We start from the raw sequence: 5,470 nt of genomic DNA, 5'->3' as shown, positions 1-5,470 counted from the left end.
AGGGAAGTACTTCTTTATGCAACTGCCATTGAAGAAGCCTATGCCGTCACCTTCTAGGGTTTCGAGTTCTACATTGCCAGTTTGGCTGATGGTTCGAACCCTAAAGGGACCTAGCCCTCAAAACTTCAGTTTCTACTTATGTCCTTTGACTAAGTATAGTAGCACTAAGTCATCCTGTTCAAAGTTGCGCTGCTTGACATGCTTGTCAAACTAGCGTTTGCGTCTTGCCTTCTTGCATATTAGTGCATGGGTGGCTAAAAGCCGTGTTTTCGATAAGCGTTCAAGCTCAATTAAGTGTTCCATCCATGCCTCTTTCCTATCTCATCTCTCTTGAAGGGATATCCTAAGGCTAGATATGAAGAACTCCAAGGGTAGAATTGCCTCGATACCATAGGTCAATCCAAAGGGTGTCTGCCTTCTTGTAAGTCGTGTGGTAGGCCCACAAGGCTACCATCAACTTGTTGTCCCAATCACTATGCAAAGCAAAGATGATCTTGGTCAGGACGTTTACTAAGATTTTATTTTTGGATTTATCTTGACCGCTTGCCTGAGGGTAATAGGGCGAAGATTTCCGATGGATCATTAGGAAGGAGGACAGGAGGTGAGCTATCACTTCATTGATGAAGTGAGTGCCTTGGTCCACTGACTAGTTCGATGGCGCAGTCGAACCGTGAGATCACCTGCTCCCATAGGAATTTGGTAGTGGTCCTAACATCATTTTTTCTCGTAGCTTGTGCTTCTACCCATTTTGTTAGATAGTTAGTGGCCACAATGATGCATTTGGCTTGTGAATACTATGCCACAGGACTAATGGGTCCGATGAAGTTAATTCCCATTTCTCAAAGGGTTGTGGTGCGATAATTGGGGTTATCTCCATGTGATCTTTACGAATATAGGGACTTTAGTTTGTTGGCATTCATCACAATGCTTCACAAATCGTGCTACATCTCGGAAGAGAATAGGCCACCACAGTTGGGATCGCAACACTTTGCGGGCTATCGCATCTCCGCTGAAATGTCCTCCTGGGATTCCATTGTGTGCCTCTGTCAACACATCATGCATCTCATACTCACACACGCATCTACGTAGTAATCCGTCTTGCCCTGTCCTATACAGTTGGCCTGTTATCAACTAATAGGGTTGGATCTTCACAATGAGCCACCTAAGTCGAGCCTTTTCTATCAGTCATTCTAGCAGTTTGTGCTCAAGCACTTGAACTATGTCATTTGTCCAATACGACGTCATGTTAGCTCTAAACAAATCCTTTTCGCTCGAGAAGCGGAATAGATGCATGTCTGGCAGTTCATCTACAATGCCTTGTCCCAGCAGCTTCTCCCGTGGGGATACAAGACAAATGGTCAGCCATATAATGCTACTTTCCTTTACGTACTACCACAGAGAAGTCAATTTCTAAAAGCAGAAGTACCCATCGAGCAATGTGTCATGTAGCACAGGGTTTATTAACAAGATATAACAGGTCTTGATGATCAACAAAGAATGTAAATGGCACAGCCAAAAGATAATGCCAAAATTTCTTTACAACAAATACCATGGCCAACCCCTCTCTCTCCATTATTGACTAATTCATTTCGGGCTCAGTGAGTTGTCTACTAGCAAAGCTCATTGGGTAGTCTAAGTTGTGTTCACCAGATTGGCACAACACAGCTCCTAGGGTGAATTTCGAAACGTCAATGTGCACATGGAACATGAGTATCCAACCTGAGGCTCATAAAATTAGTGCCATGGTTAGATCCTTTTTTAGTTCCTCATACGCACATTGGCATTCCTCAATCCATTTGAATATGATCAACAGCGTGTATAGAGGTCTAGCAATCAATGTATAGTTCAACATGAACCATCTGTAATACCCTATATGTCCCAAAAAGCACTAAACGTCCTTGTAATCAGTTGGGGGTGGAAGGTCGACAATGACCCGGATCTTTGAGAAATATGTGGCAATGTTGTTCTTCGATACCATATGTCCTAGGATGCATCCATGCTTCACCCAAAACTGGCACTTCAAGGAATTCAATGAGAGGCAATACAATCGACACCATTCAAAGACTGCTCGGATTTTATCTAAACGTTCCCTCCAAGTAGAGTGAACACACAAGTCATCCATGAAGACCTCTAGCTCATTCCTAAGCATGGCCTTGAATATAGTGCACATTAGTCGTTGAAAGGTAACTGGCACGTTAGTCAACCCAAAGGGCATGACTATGTAAGCAAAGATGCCCTATTCAGTGGCAAACGCAGTCTTATGCCTGTCGTTACGATACACTTGCACCTAATTGTATCTAGAGAAACCATACAAGAAACTATAGGCCTCTTTGCCATCTACTCTCTCGAGCATGTGCTCGGTGTATAGCAATGGATAGTTATCTCTCTTTGTTGCCGCGTTTACCTTCTTGTAATTGACGCACACTCTAATCTTTCCATTCTTCTTTAACACGATTACTATGGGCGAAACCCAGTCCATGTGTTCAATTTCATAGATAAATCCCACTCTCATTAGCTTGTCAATTTCTTCCTTGATGGTGTGGGCATGCTTTGGATTCATAGGATATGGTCTCTACTTGACCAATGTTGCGTTAGGTGTCATGGGTATGTTGTGAATCACCACACTCGGGTCTACCCCTTTGAGCTCTTCTAAGGACTAAGCAAAGACGTCTATATACGCTCGCAAGAGAGTAACAAGACTTGCTTCATCTTGCTCAGTCAAGTCATCAGCTATAAAGACAAGTCGTGGGGTGTCTCCTTTCTTGGCTAAATTGACCTCTTTGACCTTGGCCGGTCCCTTGATTGGTTCGTTTGCTTGCTCTGTCATTTGGCTCCCAGCAAGATCACCACTCTATCTCCCTTTTTGAACTTTGTAAATCACTTTGGCAAGTGTTGTAGTTTTCGCTGCTCTTCTATCTGCATTTCTTTAGGCAACTTTTGTTATTCCTCCCTTAACCATCGACATCTTAGGTGGATGGGTAGGTCCCCTTAGTGCTTCTAGTCTTGGCAGGTCAAGGTATCTCAGGATCACTATCTGAGCTGACTTCTGACTTAGAATCAAACTCTCCATCTTCACTAGAAGAGAGGCTCTCTTCTAGTGGTCGTAGCTCAAAAGGTGAGTCCATTCGCAATAGTGGTGCATCATCAGTTGGGCTAGGCCTACCTGCTCATAGTCAATTGTGCATGTGTAATCCAAACAAGTTCGATCACAATCCTTGTGTCTGACTCCTTTCTCTACTCTAAGGGTGCTCTACTTGTGTGATCTAGAGTCTACTCATATTTGTTTGATTATATGCCCCCCAGTGTCGTATTCTATAGTATCAATTTTCATTTTGCTCTCATCACTGCAGGAATAGCAGTCCCCCTCAAATTCGTTGTCAGAGCTATCTTTGTTCAATTGCTCATCATTCTCCAAGTTCTTATACATCTCCTCTTGCCAATCGAGGATTAAAACCCAATTGTTCCTCAAGTTTAAATCGTGCACCTTGGACCATCGCCATTCAAGCTCATCGTCTAAGAGATCTTGGAGAGGCTTGAGATTTGTTGCTGGATTTCCATCCAACTTGTCTATCTCAAATATCCTAGGATCTCCAGGATCTCTCGTCCATTGTTCGGGACTCAAAATGTGATGTTGAGTAGGCTTCCAGCCATCACGCAGACTGTACACTAAGGGTGTGTCCTTGGGGTTGCCAGTTGCCTTGATGGCTTTCTCGTACTTCTCATTGTCCAAGAATGGCAAGTCAATGGCAGGAAGAACATGCATCGAGCCTCGCTTGTCCTTCGGGCACAAGATATACTTGGTAAGGGCCCCATAGGATCTCCTAATCTGTCCATCACCCGTCAGTATGGTGGAGATGGCATCTAGGTCAACCGGTGCAGTCTTCCAAGTGTCCATCTCTACTCTTACAGCCTCCATTTGATTGCCTAAGAAGATGAGACCATTGCCCCAATCTTCTATGACTCTCGCATTGCGCATTTAGAGTCAGCCTAGCAGGATGTCATAGTCCACTCCCTTCATGACTATAAAGTCGACACAGAATTAGATTCCTACGATCTTCAGTGGCCAATTTTTCAACACTCTGAATGGTCTCACCTTCATTCCATTAGCCAGTGTGACGTTGAACCTAGCAATCTCAATAAATGGGTTACCCCAAGTTTGGAGTACCGCATGGCTTAGCACACTCACTCCTACCCCTGTATCTATGATCCCCTTTCTTGTGACATCCCCAAGAGTTAAGATTGGCAGGACTGCATGCATTTTCATGCCTTCCCAAAATGCATTAACATGCAAGGATTTGGGCGTGGAGTGCAGCGTTAGACTCGGTATTTTCATTTCTACGTCGTGCTCAGGCAAGTTTTGTGGTTATTGGCTATTCTGATTCCTCAACCCACTGTTTTAGCTCTTGCCATAGCATTGGATGCTGCCTAAGCAGGTCGTCTAAGCTTAGAGTCATAGGGATAGTCACTAGTGTATTAAGGAGGTTGCTAGCCGCTTGCCTTTCTCACTCTGCGGTTCTTGGCCAATGTCCATGATTGGTTTGCTGGCCCAAAGCATTTATACTTTGTCTAGATAGTCCTGTTTGTGGTGCCATCATCTCCCTTGATTTTGATCGTGGAAGAGAGACTGGAGTGCTTATACTTGAGAGATCATCGATCTCGTTTTCTAGTATGGGCACAACGTCTTTTAGGTGCTCCTGGGCCTCCTTCACCCACTTTTTCACCTTCTTGATGGCTTCGAGTTGGTGCTTTGGGTTGGGGTACTCCCCAACCTTAGCACTTCTCTTTTTGACCGTTCGGTGGAGTCGATGTTTCTTCCTCTACGTCAATGACTTTCCCCCAACAGGCAGTGTTGTGGCACTTTTGGTTTTGAGGGTGACCTTAGCATTTGGCATTTTCTTTCTCTGTCTTCGACTCTTCTTTCCAACTAAGGTTGTGTCAAGGTTGCTAGGCCCTGGGAATGATATGCCAGCCTGCTTCGTCTGCGCGCAAGTCATGACATGCAATGGGATAGGCATGGCCTCCCCATTGAGTGTCTCAACACCAAACAACCCCACTGTAACCGATGGCTCGTATGTCTGAACTAGAGGATGGCCTCCTCTAGAACAATCAGTAAAGAGATGAGTAATTCCACACTCAGTGCATCTCAAGGACGGCGAGCCAAGTCTGGGTGGATCAAGTGCTAAGTGTCCGAATGTGCCTGGGCCGAGTCTGGTCCGAGGGTCGAATTTTCACAAGTCCGAGTAGGATGGGCCGAGTGACTAAATATAAGAGGACTGAGGGTCAATTCTGGGACTCGGCCCAGAATCGTCATTACTTGGACGGGCCGAACACATCGCATTTTTTTTTTAATGGCAAAAATTTTGTTGGGCCAAGCAATTGTGGGCTTCACAATTACCTAGCACTTCCAAATCCTACCTATGCATGAAGGACAAGGTGCAGGTATACCTATAGTGGGCAACAAACTTGTCGG

The sequence above is a fragment of the Lygodium microphyllum genome, chromosome 17 (assembly GCF_053477565.2).
Source record: "Lygodium microphyllum isolate KBCC chromosome 17, Lygodium_microphyllum_v1.1.10, whole genome shotgun sequence".
Classification (NCBI taxonomy): Eukaryota; Viridiplantae; Streptophyta; class Polypodiopsida; order Schizaeales; family Lygodiaceae; genus Lygodium; species Lygodium microphyllum.
This window is presented reverse-complemented; position numbering follows the sequence as displayed.